The 14,277-nt window shown below is 37.3% G+C and overlaps 1 protein-coding gene across 12 annotated transcripts in view; it reads left to right on the top strand.

Moving 5' to 3' along the window:
* The window catches only part of LOC311434913 (uncharacterized protein), a gene marked incomplete at its 5' end in the record, with an annotated part of 781,460 nt that overhangs the window by 737,998 nt on the left and 29,185 nt on the right, over nt 1-14,277 (top strand). For 7 of the 12 annotated variants that reach the window (XM_084515426.1, XM_084515424.1, XM_084515418.1 and 4 more), the window contains one exon: nt 13,904-14,056. The remainder of the gene's footprint in view (nt 1-13,903; nt 14,057-14,277) is intronic. The other 5 variants (XM_084515421.1, XM_084515423.1, XM_084515422.1 and 2 more) reach the window with 2 other exon arrangements.

Below are 14,277 nucleotides of genomic sequence, written 5' to 3'. Positions count from 1 at the left end.
TAAGGAGCTATTGATGCAAGTGTAGATGCAATTTGCATTTCCTCTTACTTCGTTAGATTGCAAGAAATGCTGTAGGGAATATTGAGTCAAGTCCTAGTGCTATAACAGGCAGAACATATTTATTTCACTAGTCGTCACAGGCAAGACCTCAGCCTGCAAATTAGTGACTTCAATGACCTGTGTAAATTTAAGAGTGCCTTCAGGTCAGTAACCCTGCAAGTAGTAGACATATGTAAAGTACTATTCATTTATGCTTAAAACTTGAAGTCTAAACCCGGATCCAATTAGTAATAGCTAAAAGGATTTACTTCTCCAGCTTGTAAAGAAACCGGAACTGAATTGAAAAAAATTAAGAGTAAGTGGAGTAGTAAAAAGACAAAATAAAATCCTTGGCTAATACTTCAGGGTGCAAATCAAACAGGAAAAAAAAAATCAGGAAATTAGAAACATTTGCTGTAAAATCAGTTCAGCCCCCTTTTATATAAATCACGAACTGTATGCTGAGATATTATCTTATTCAAAGGAGCCCTGTCTTATATTGTGGACTGGATTGGGGATTCTCTCTTAACAAGCATACATTTAATATTTAGTTTTATTCCAATGCTGGCAGTATGGCCTGAGATCTTTCTGTGTCCTATTGTGAATAGAAAAGTATTGAAGAATTTACGTTTTATTTCTTCCCTTATGTAGCTCATCTTTTGAACAGAAGTACTCTCCAGAAAGCAGGAATAGATTACATTCTCTTTTATAAATATGTACACGGGATATTGAGATGGAAAGTAACAGTAGAGTTAGAAAATCCATCATGCAGCACCTTGTTAACTCTCAGGGTTACCATCAACACAATTGAAAACTTGTAGTTTAAAGTTGTGATGTTCTGCAATTTAAAGTAATTGTCAACCTAAATATACAATGAAAATCAGCATCAAATGTCACATATTGTTCTCTTGATAGGATGTGCATTTGGTGGCCACAGAGAAGCAAGATCAGGACTTTCAGGTTCTTTTCCAAGTTTCTCAAGATCATGACCTCCAAGTTTCTACAGGAAAATAAATAAATAAATAGAACAGAATTAAAAAAAAAAAAAAAAAAATCTAGTCCCTTTTGTAATTGTCCAAATTGTAATCAAAATGGATCAGATTTCACTTTGCTCCATTAGGAGTGGGTACAGGAAACTGCTCAACTGTTTTGTCTGAATTTGTTGCTGTTAATAATAATAAGGAAGAAAATTAGCCTGAGGCAAACACCCAGTTTGTGGAAAATTCCAGTCCATATTCCAGTTGGAACAAAAAATTATAAGCCATGAGAAACAGGATTTTCTTGTAAGAAGAATCAGACTCTCTTAATATTTCCACCTTTAAAATACTGCTAAGTGGAAATAAGGTTTTCAGGCTCCAGCTAGTTGTGAACAATATTTGGCCTAGTTGGAAAAAAAAAAAAAAAAATCCATCGAAGTTTTCCTCTTTTTTTTTTTCTTTTTCACTAAATATTTTAGAAACAGTAGGTTCTATTTTAAATGTAAATAGTGTAAGCAGTAAGGAAATTATCTTTAAAATTATCACAGATTAATTCAGTTTAAATTAAGGGTAGATACAACTAGTTCTGCAAGAAGAAACTTCATAATGTGAAGGAAAACAAAACAAAACAACAACAACAAAAAAACACTCTAGGGGGACTTCCAATAAGAAATTCAGAATTTCATTAGTGAAGTCAACTACATATCTTGGGAGGACACACTATTATCTCTCAAAATCCCAGGTGTAAATTATGTCCAAATTTTGGTTTCTATACTGATTAATCTTTCCTGAAAGGCTCTAAGGGGCCTATTTGGATTAATTCCTCTCCCAACATATTTTTGGAATAGGGAGAAATTCTAGGAAAAAAATGATAAAAAGGAGTTAATCGACAAAATATGCTACATCTTGGGAGGTCAGAAAGTAAAGGGATAAAGTGAGAATTGCCAAAAGTCAAGCTGAGTTAGGCCTTGCAAAGGAAATGAAAACAAGTTGTAAAAGGTTATTTGGCAATATAAATAAAACAAAAGAAGAAAGTGAGTGAGTAAGCAGTGCAAATGGATTTGAAATTCAAGATTTAACAGGTACGGACGAGAAGCTAAATGAATACTTGGCTTCAGCTTTCAGGAGGATAACTGTGACAAAACCAACATGGACATGGACAATAGGAATCGGTATTGGAAAAACAAGTTAACACAATAAACTTGGAAGCAAAAATCAAATCAGAACAACAGATTATTTCTATCCAAGTATTGGGTACTGAATACTGAAAAACCTGAAATCTGAAAATGCAAATATGATATTGTTATAAATGTGAAATTGTTATAAATGGCTCAGGATTCAAATTAGGATTAAATAAAAAAATAGGATTTATTGAAAGAATATAAAGGAATAGAGGTAAGCAAACAGCGCTGGGTGCACCGGGAGTCTCCGCTCCACCAGGACGCACACCAGTTACATCAAGCAGCTGATTTTTATGCTCCTAGACTAATACATATTCATTACTACTTCTAAAAAAATAGATTATTAAAATTAGCTTCCGGGGTGCAGTCCCTCCTACTGGAGCATGCGCAGTCTCCTCTGGGGTCTCTTCTGGGGGTCTCTAGGGGTCTTTCATGCTGAAGGCTCGTAGTCTTCCTCTCCACCTTTGTACTTACTGGGCACCATACCAAGTTTACGGAACATCTTCTTCAAGTCTTGTCTCCCAGCTGCCCTTCAGCTTCTTTCTCCTTCCTCTTTATCTCTCGGCCCCCCCTAACCAGATACCAAAGATCCACATAGTATCCCATAACAGTCACTAGTTGTTATCAGTTGTTCTGAAACTCCCAGACACACAAGTAATTAAAACATTCTTCCCCAGCCATTCACAGACACATCTATAGCAGTGTTAGAAATAGAAGTCCAGAATAACAAAAGCAAACAGGTTCATAAATTTAAGGAGTGATAAATTGACTAGAATGAGGGGGAGACTGGGACACACTGCATCTGTGGTTCAAGAATTAAGTTGCCAGTGCAGGGCCCAGAGGCAGACAGGATTCAAACAGAATTGTTCTTTATGGACACGAATTGTTAAAACATTCCTCACAATCCCTTATCTTCTTTTTAATATCAACAATTCGTGTCACTTCTGTTGTTAATAACTGGATTTCATCAGTCCGTTCTTGGAGGGTCCAATTCTTAAACATCATAATTGACATATCCCCTTCCCTTTTTAATGAAGTTATTACAAATGTACTATTTATCACCCGGTGTATTAATAACGTAAGGCAAGGTATCATACAAGGTATATACAATAACATAATTACACCACATGACAATAAAAATAACACTCTTTTAACCCATGGTCCACCAGGCAGCCATGAAAATAAATCCCATTCCATATCCTTCCAGGTTTGTGTTTGCTCGCTCACCTCCCCCCTCCTTCTCTGGGATGGGAGAGAGAAATGGGAAAGTGAAGCCTGTGAGTTGAGATAAAAACAAGAAAATAATAACAATAACAATAACAATAATGATGATAATAGTACTACTAGTAATAATGTGTACGAAACAAGTGATGCACAATGCAATTGCTCACCACCTGCTGTCCAATGCCCAACCTAACCCCGAGCAGTCCGGCCCTCCTCCCAGCCTGCCTGCTGACAGGACAGTGAGAAGCTGAATTTGGCTTGGTCCTTGGCTTGGTGTAAGCACTGCTCTGTAACAATTAAAAACAATTAAAACTCCAGCATATTATTAACATTCTTCTCATCCTAAACCAGAACATAACATTCTATCAGTTACTAGGAAGAAACACCCTTTTTATCAATCTTTAAACAGCAATTACTAAAGCTAAATTTTCCACAGACTTCTCCTTCTTGTGCTAGTAAATAATCCAAAGCTAGGCAATTTTGATACAAAGCAGTTCTCATCTTTATAACTCATTTAGATCAGTTCTCATCATTTATAACAATATCACTTCGTTGTCTTCATTGATAATAGAGATTTCACCCTGTCCTAAGTGGACAGGGTGAAGGAATCGATTTTCAATTTTTTTAGTACAGATCTCCAAATAATATTAAATCGTAAGACCTTTTCTTCTAATAAGATGAAAATAACTCAACGTGATAGAATGATATATTAAAATGGTAGATTTGTCTTTTTGTGCCATATTGGACTACATTATCCTTGAATTGTAACATTAATATGTCTTTTGGAGAAGAAATTTGGCTTTCAGAAATTTTTGTGAGCTTTTGAAATAAAATCAGATTTTTGTCATGTTTCTTATTCATGGTAATTCTATCTTAATGTTAGTGTCAACAGTAGTAATTCAAAAATTATAAAAAGAAACTGTAGCCATTGAACATCAATGCCTTTTTTTTTTTTTTTTTTTTTTTTTTTAAATTAAAGGTTTATATTTTCAAAAGGTATAAATTGCCAAACCGCTTGTAACACAGTCATAATTATTTATTGGTATCCTTGGTAGTGTGAAGACATTTATTAACCAAAGAAATCTGGAAAAAGTGACAGCTGGTAACCAATGGGTAAAATGGGAGTAATATTGTACCTACAGGGAACTGTATTGCTGTACAAACACAGTTCTATGTATATATTTGAAAGACAGAAAAGGCAAGTTAAGAATACATTGATAGAAACACTAGAAATGTAAAAGTTTCCTGATCCATCAAGGTAAATGTAGTTGGAGATAAAACTGTAAAAAATTAAAATTAATATGTATAGCTATTTCCCTGAGTTCTAACATCACACATGATAAACGCTCCCTGAGCGGGAACATCTACATTTTCCCAGAAAAAAAAAAAAATCTTCTGGGGAGAGTGTGGGGAGAATTATGTTAATTTCTTACAATGAACTGTAAGAAAGATAGCACAACACACTTCTGTTTATGCTGGAATGAATACAGTAAAGTTACATGAGGGTAGAGGCAGAATGAAGAGTTAAGTCTACCCAAGAATATATCTTAGCTTTAGTCCAGTCATCCATTTCATAATACCAGAAAATATGCACACACAAAAACATAAAAATAAATAAATAAATAAAATAATAATAATGAAAAAAAAATGATGAAAGAGATATGCAGCCTGTATACTCTTCTGGGACACATACAAGTCATTTTTAAGATCAGGCTGGGAGTTTCCTTGAATTAAAAAAAATAAAATAAATTGAATTTCTATCTCAAAGGAATCAAATAATGACTATGTAAAATTGTATCCCTGAATCTGCAGTTGCTTCAGATAAGAAAGATGTGGCAGTGATTTCTGCTGGCAACAAACTGCTGTTGAATTCAGACTGCCCAGCTCCTAGAAATGAGGTGCATTCATAGGATCAGTGCATTGGATAATGAGGTGTAAGATGCTCAATTGAGTAATTTTTAAATGTTACAGTAAACACAAAGCCAGAGCTAAACAGCTTTTATGCTCCACAGAAAATGTACACTGGCTGGAAAGAAGTAATTTCTTTCAGAAATTAGGATCTAAACTCAGTAAAACCAGTTTACTGTTGTTGTTAAATATATACTTGATAAACAGTGTACATACAATGCAGAAGTAGTAACTCAGAAGCCAAATATCTTTATTACTAAGAAAATAGTAAATACATCTAAATTGGCATAACTGCCGCCAGTCAAGTTTGTCTTTACCACTGTGCCCAGAGAGAAAAAACATTTACAACCCCATACTTTGGTTTTCTTAAGGCTTATCAGCATGGTGTGAGTTCCTAAGAGAAACACAGAGACAGTGTTCTGAAGTATCCCCAGAGAGTACCAGTTTTCAAAGTAAAATCCTAAGACAAAGCTTTTAGAGTAATGTTATGTAAATAAGCAATAAGACTGACTGAGGTTTCAGCTGTAGTGCTCTGTGATTTTTCTTTGAAAGTTTTTTACTTTCTGGAGTTCACTGTAACCTCATTATGTCTTGCTGACACTTTCTTGAGGAGAAGCAACAGCTGCATAATACTGATAAACCTTAGGAAGGCTGAAACCCAGGACTGTGGTTGGTGCTCCAGTATAAGTAGACCATATCTAAAAGCTGTTGCCTGGTGTCATATGCTGTGGTTAAAACTCAAATTCTGTCTTGCAGACAGAATTTTATAAAGAACAAATTTATTAAGTTATAACTTATATAAAGTTATATAAGTATCATTCATACAAGTAGATATCTAAAAAAAATAAAATGATTTTTAAAAGAATTGTGTATTGTTCTTCAATTTTTTATACCGCAATTATTATTATATAACTATTAATGTTGACTGAAGTAAAATCATTGCAAGGAAGTTGAGAACTGAGCTCAGAAACCACTTTATGAATTATTCATTATTTTTAGCAGCCACAGAATTAAATAGGTGAGATTTCTAAAGCTCTTGATTATGCAGCAATATCATAGATATATATTTAATATGAAATATTTAATTATTGTTGATAATATTCTATATTGAAGTATACTCTGTTGTTCCCAAATATATCACCCCAGGCCATGACAGTTTTCTCTTACTCGAATGACTTAAACCAAAGTATGAAAGGCGTTTTTTCTTTCTTGTTGTTTCTGAAGATTATAAAAATAATATTTTCCATTTCCTTTAACTTCCAAAATTTACAAGGAACCAGAAAACAGAAGTAAAATAGTCCACTCATGCACTAGCATTCTCCTATTAAAAATGTTTAGGTAGATCTTGATTTTCTGTTCTCCCAGTCTCAAAATGTAGAGAGGAATAAAGGATGTAGAAAGAGATAAAAAAATTGAAAAGTTGATAAACACAACATGAAAAGTTGTATATCTCTCATAGAACTCATTTGTTTAATTTAACAAAAGTGAAAGAGGGATTCTTCATATTTAATGACTATTCAAATCTATGATTGAATAAAATAGAGAGGAAGGACATAATCTGTGCCTCAGAATATAAATCTATTTCTAATTGATAAAGATCACTTGCCTGTATTTAGAAACCTGCCAATGTTTGTCCTGTGCCATGTATGAGAAGTATCCTTGTTAATATAATCAGTAACAGGAAGTGATTTTCAGAGGCACTCTTCACCTTTGAATAGAATTCATGGCAATTTGGACCTTTGCAAGTCTGTATAAATATATAAATATTTTGTACAGAAAAATGAATGTCCATGTTATTTCAGGTCAACAAGAATGTCAGTTCTCAGACAGGACTGCTAAAGATTCGTTTGGTTGTCCATAGAGAAGATGTCCATAAAGAATAACTTTTGCAGATTGTTGAAGTCGTTATGATTCTGAAATTCTTCAGATAAAACCAGAAAATTTGCTGCAAGTTTCAACAGTAGTTGCAAACTCAGAGCTTGGCATTTGGAGGTCATCTTAATCAAAGTAAATTTGAGATAGGAAAGACATTTGATCTCTTGTGAAGATGTCTTTAGTTTGATTGGAACTCAACTCAGTCTTTTCTTTAAGTTCATTTCTTTGTAGAGTATGTCAAGCATTTCTAGTGTGGTGAATGCTTAACCTAAATCCTGGACTGAATGGAGAATTCCTATGTCATCAAGGTTTTGCTCTGTAGTAGACAAGTGTGATATATAATTCCTTCCATGCTCCAATCTTTTTTCTAGCTGTATGAATCTTTTTGCCTTGTATTTATGGGCAAGCCTGGGCAAGTACACTGACATAGCAGCCAGTGATCAGTTCCAGATGCTCCAGAGAAGCCTTAGTTTAGAGATGCAGTAAATCTCCCAGTTTATGTTTCGTCAACATCTTTGCATCTGAGAGATCAATTTAGAGCCTGAAAATAAAGTTTAACTTCTTACAAAATGTTGATCACTCTCATGAAGAGTATGGATCGTTCTAGAATCCATTCAAAGGATTTTACTAAGTCCTTGACTTAGCTAATATACCGTTTGTAACAGGGAACATGCAACTAAAATACATTTTTTATAGAAAACAAAACAAAACAAAACAACCACCAAAGAAACAAACAAACATAAAAATTCTTTATCAGTCTTCAATTTCCTACCTCTTTAGTTTCAATAAATGTCCCATTGCTTCTATGTTGCAGAACACAATTTCTTAAGCTTTACTGGATCTTTTATCCCATTAGTTACTGAGTTTCTTTCTAACATATACAATTCCAAACATTTTATTTTCTTCCCACTTCTGTGAACTCTGCTTATTCTTCGTTGTACTTGCACACACTACTTACAACAGCTGTGTCTTCATTTAGTTCTATTTTCATAGAAAATATATGCACTTTAATTCTGATATACAAAGGATATGAATTATTCTCATCCACAGAAACAAAATTTCTAAAAAAAAAAAAAGTAGAAATGAAAATGTCCTAGAGATGCATGTTTCTCCTTTAACGTCTTTTGCTAGTCACAGAGTCAAACCTTGCATACTTTCATTTTTGAGACACCAATTTCAGATTTTTTATAGACATGTTAGTTACTTAAGACTACTAAGGGTTTCTAAAGAAGTCTTTTACAAATTGCTAGCTTTGAAATTGAGACATTTCCTCACCACTACTAGATAGTGTGCAATGAGGCATATACATACACAATGATCTTCAAAGGATAAAAGTCTATCTCAGGGAAAACCTGGTTGAGATTTTCAGGGGTGAATGAAGCACATGAAGTGAATAAAATCGCAAACTGTCAAGTGGACTTAATTCAACGGAAATCTTTTTCAATTGTGTTACCATTATGCATTAAATTTCCATAAAAAGAATGTAACTCAGGATACAGACAAATCTCATATTTGCTCATCTGTATGATTTTTGCCTCTAGGTATTTTGGTATTCTTCCTGTAGGAGTGCACTTATACCTATAGCGAGGATGTTTACATGCACTGTGCAGGTATCAGTGCTGCTGTAAGTCTGCTGTCTGGGGAACTGGAAGGGGTGCCCTGCTGTGTACAGGCTAGTTTTTATGGCACTGTATTATGTAGTATAGACATAGCTAAGAATACAAATAATAACCATTTTCCCCACCTTTCCTAGCTGACCCTATATTTGAAGACCAAGTACATCCCAGGAGGTGGCGATTTAGGGCACTTCTTGAGATGTCTGTTATAAATAGCAAGTTCCAAAGCATTTTGTAACAGAAATACTCAACGAAATTGAACTGGCAGGAGTGGTGATACAACAGATGGTTGTGCCACCATTCAGAGGGATCTCATCATAATTTGACTGCGTAGTAGAATGACTGCAAGGAACAGGATTGAGTTACAAGACCTCTTAAAAGTTCTTTAAAAGTGTTGGTATGATTGCAGAAGGTCTTAGGGGATTTTAAATAGAAGTGGTTGTAGCTATGTAAAGCTGTAGCTACATTCACTCTCTCAAGCTTTCTCCATATCCAAGCTAACACCACATTAAGTGATTTTGAGGCCAGTTTATTTAAACCACTGTAATGAAAACAGCCTAAGCTAAACCAACCTAAGCCCCTCTCCAATTGCCTTAAGAACATCTACACAAAAGATTAGAATGTCTACATAAAAGATTATTTATGTGCTTGAGACATCCACTTTTTACAACTGTTTCAGCTAACCTAATAAGATATTTTATTTCCCCCTAAAAACCTTGCAGGTTACTTAGCAGCAGTTTAAAAAGAAGTTGTTCTGTGGCCAATGCAATTAATGTAGCACATGTTCTTTACAAGTGGGATTTCAAAGTGATCTCATATGTGGGTTCTCTGATATCTAATAAAGGCTGAATTCAAGCTCTGTTTCTTGTACCCAGGAGCCCACCATCCTCAACACAGTCAGAATTTAATCTATTTAAGAAAGGTCTTTACCTCTATCTCTAAATTTAGCTACAATCTTTAATAAAATGCAAACGCTGCTGGACTGTACACGTAGATATGCATGACCAAAGTGCTAATGAAATGATGTATGTGCAGAAGGTGTCTGGTTTTAAGCTGAGGGTTTTGGCAATGCAAAAAAAATGTAGCATCTACTGACAAACTTCTGGTGTTTCTAGCAGGCGCTTTCTCTGTGTATCTTCCCAAAAGAAGGAATACCCTTTTGGGCTCATGTGCAAGAACAGATGAAAAAAATAAATAAATAAAATGCAGAGAAAGAATCAGGGATGGAATATCTGGAATTAAGAGGGTTTTACTTATGCTGGCATCCTACAGCAGGTTTGGTTTCTGAAATTCTCTGATCTTTTCCAATAGGCATACAACACATATGGATGCTTACCATAGGAGATAATTACTGTAGAACAATCAGTCCCAGAGATGAATCCCAGATGTTAATTATTACAGCAACATTCACATACTTCTGAGCACTGTCCTGTTATACAGACTGTGTATAATTAAAAATGTGACATTTTTGTACTTTTTGTCAGAAGCTAGCTAATATATCCATTGAGTTTTACTCCTGTAATCCTTACACACTCTTAGGAAGGTGGGATATTAAGTATCAGAAGACTATAAAGTGACATGACTATTAAGTGACAGATTTGCCTTTCCTCTTTTCCATTGATGGGTGAAAAAGGGATGAGATCTATTTGTTCTGAATATCATGTCTAATCTTTCAAGTATTTTTAATTAAGATGAGCTTTCAGTACTGGGGATTTTCTAAAATGATAATACAGAAACACACTCTGAAATTCAGGGCTGCACAAATCTCCAGGACAACAGAACTCCCTGTTTGGAAATGTAAAACAAAACTCCAGTTCTATTAAACATATTGACTAGACTCCCGTGCTTTCCAGTACCTTTTACACATGGTTTTCTGCTTAACACCTTCAAGATAGATACGTTTTTCTAATCTCCTTTAGAGAGGATGCAATGGCATTTGTCTTAATCTATTGGCATCCACTGACAGTTAATTACCAGTAATTCTTAGTCAGAAGGTCCCTGTCAAAACTCAGTGTCCACAGCTCAAAATTTTGACTGGCTGACATGAAACTTACTAACAATGAAAATTTGTTATTTGATTTTGTGAAGCTACTACAGCACTTTTATATCAAAACACACCCAAATAATAAAATTTCTGATAGAGATATTCATAAATTCAAATCTGTAATTTAACTATAGTGAATATTGTTCAATATTTCATGTTTCAAAATCTCCCTCACAGTAAATTTGCATGTTAAAGCACTTTGTGAATTCCAAAACAACCTTACTAAAAACATTATTCAAAAGTTCAGATACTTTAAAGCCATTTTTTGTGCCACTTATGTGTTGTAGGAGCAGAGACAGTCAAGGCACTGTGAGAGAAACCACAGTTATGGTCTGTATAAAGTTTTGACAGAAATATATAATGGAAACAAAGAATGATGGTCACAGTTACTGCAGAGAGAGGTGAAAGGAACAGTGGTAAAGACCAAGGAAGGATAAACAGGTTTCCCAGAGATAAACAAACAACAAACAATAGATTATAGCTATTTATCACTTGTCACAGTGTCATTTAGACAAGCTTCATTTTACAGAATCACAGAATCACAGAATTTTCTAGGTTGGAAGAGACCTCAAGATCATCGAGTCCAACCTCCAACCTAACGCTAACAGTCCCCACTAAACCATTTCCCTAAGCTCTACATCTAAACGTCTTTTGAAGACTTCCAGGGATGGTGACTCCACCACTTCCCTGGGCAGCCTGTTCCAGTGCCTCACAACCCTTTCAGTGAAGAAGTTCTTCCTAACATCTAACCTAAAACTCCCCTGGCTCAACTTAAGCCCATTCCCCCTCGTCCTGTCACCAGGCACGTGGGAGAACAGGCCAACCCCCACCTCGCTACAGCCTCCCTTGAGGTACCCATAGAGTGCGATAAGGTCGCCCCTGAGCCTCCTCTTCTCCAGGCTGAACAAGCCCAGCTCCCTCAGCCGCTCCTCGTAGGACTTGTTCTCCAGGCCCCTCACCAGCTTCGTCGCCCTTCTCTGCACCCGCTCAAGCACCTCGATGTCCTTCTTGTAGCGAGGGGCCCAAAACTGAACACAGTACTCGAGGTGCGGCCTCACCAGAGCTGAGTACAGGGGGACGATCACCTCCCTAGCCCTGCTGGTCACGCTGTTCCTGATACAAGCCAGGATGCCGTTGGCCTTCTTGGCCACCTGAGCACACTGCTGGCTCATATTCAGCCGACTATCCACCATCACTCCCAGGTCCTTCTCTGCCTGGCAGCTCTCCAACCATTCCTCTCCCAGTCTGTAGCTCTGCTTGGGGTTATTGCGCCCCAGGTGCAGGACCCGGCACTTGGCCTTGTTGAACTTCATGCAGTTGACCTCAGCCCATCGGTGCAGCCTATCCAGATCCTCCTGCAGAGCTTTCCTACCCTCAAGCAGATCGACACACGCACCTAACTTGGTGTCATCTGCGAACTTACTGAGGGTGCACTCGATGCCCTCGTCCAGATCATCGATGAAGATATTAAAGAGGACCGGCCCCAGCACCGAGCCCTGGGGGACGCCACTAGTGACTGGCCTCCAACTGGACTTGGCTCCATTCACCACGACTCTTTGGGCCCGGCTATCCAGCCAGTTTCTAACCCAACGAAGCGTGCGCCAGTCCAAGCCAAGAGCAGCCAGTTTCTTGAGGAGAATGCTGTGGGAGACGGTGTCAAAAGCCTTGCTGAAGTCAAGGTAGACCACATCCACAGCCTTTCCCTCATCCACCCAGCGCGTCACTTTGTCATAGAAGGAGATCAGGTTCGTCAGGCATGACCTGCCTTTCATAAACCCATGCTGACTGGGCCTGATTGCCTGCTTCCCCTGCAAGTGCTGCATGATGACTCTCAGGAGGATCTGCTCCATGAGCTTTCCTGGCACTGAGGTCAAACTGACAGGCCTCTAGTTTCCTGGGTCTGCCCTCCTGCCCTTCTTGTAGATGGGCGTCACGTTTGCTAGCCGCCAGTCGATTGGGACCTCCCCCGATAGCCAGGATTGCTGATAAATGATGGATAGTGGCTTGGCCAATTGGTTTTAATTGCTTAAAACTACAAAATTGTTTTTTGAAAATGTCTCTGTCCCTTACTTCAGTTTCCCAAGGTTTTTTCATGCTTGCTAACTGCCTGCTTACTTTTATTTCCAGATAAACTGAAGTCAAGACATGTAATCTCTAGTCCCATGTTGTGGATGACACTTTACAATGAAAAATATCGGACATTGGCTTCTCTTCCAGTTCTTCTCTTCTTTGCATTTCTTCCCTGCCTCTGCGGTGGTTTTACCGTGCTGAGCAGCTAAACACCACAACCTCTCTCTCACTCCCCCTCCTTGGATGAGAAGGGGGAGAAGTAAAGCAAAGAACAACTTGCAGGTTGAGATAAGGATAATTTAATTAAAGGGAAATAATAATAATAATTAAATAAAGATTATTATGAACTAAACAATTTAACTAAAGGGAAATAAAAAGGGAAAGGGGAAAAGGGAGGGGGAAAGGGAAAAAAAAGGGATGAAAACAAACAAATAAAACAAATGAAGGCTATGTGGAAGTGCAGAGGAAAGAAATTACTCTCTACTTCCCACAAATGAGCAATGATTGACCACGTCCTTGAAGCAGGGCCTCAACGCACATAGCTGGTGTTTGGGAGGAGGACCGACGTTTTCCCAACGAGAGCCCACCCCTCCCCTCTTCTTCCTGTTTCCACCTTTTATTGTTGAGTGTGACATCATACAGTATGAAATATCCCTTTGGTTGGTTTAGGACAGCTGCCCTGGTGATGTTTCTCTCCTCACTTTTTGCCCACCCCTTAGGAAGGTTATAGAGAGGGGAAAGGGACAGATTAATCCACTTAAATTTGAACCATAAGACTATGTTTACATTATGTGTTAAGCTGAGGATGGGCACTAACATTTTTCCAGTACCAGCTGTTGACCCACTGCTGATCTACACCTAAGATCAGATCTCATTTGGAATTCGTAGCGACTTCACTTCAATGAGTCAAATCACAGACCTGTGTTCATTTGTCTCTCTCTTTTTTTTTTTTTTTTTTTTTTTTTTAAGGTAGGTTCATCTAGTCAGTGGAGTCAAAAGCACCTTCAGATTGACCACCTCAAGTGAAACAAGGGGAGGAGGGGAGCCCTGACCAATTCTGCTCCTGGATGAGAAGCTGAAGCCAGTCCTCCAGGTGCACCTTCTCACCTTTACAGAGATGAGGTTTGTGGCCATTTCAAATGTGAAGTGTCACTGTTAATTTTAATCTCATCTTTGAAGTAGCAAGAAACACTTGATCATATTTTAGGGTTAGCTTCCTAACACCTCCTTCTAGATGTGATACACTTCACAAGGTGAAGAAAATCCTGTCATAAGAGATTGCTCGTTGCACAGCCCAGGGCAGGCAACACACTAGCTCAACATCAGCACCTTCCCAATTTAAC

Source organism: Aythya ferina (assembly GCF_964211825.1).
Source record: "Aythya ferina genome assembly, chromosome: 3".
NCBI lineage: Eukaryota > Metazoa > Chordata > Aves > Anseriformes > Anatidae > Aythya > Aythya ferina.
This window is presented reverse-complemented; position numbering and strand designations above follow the sequence as displayed.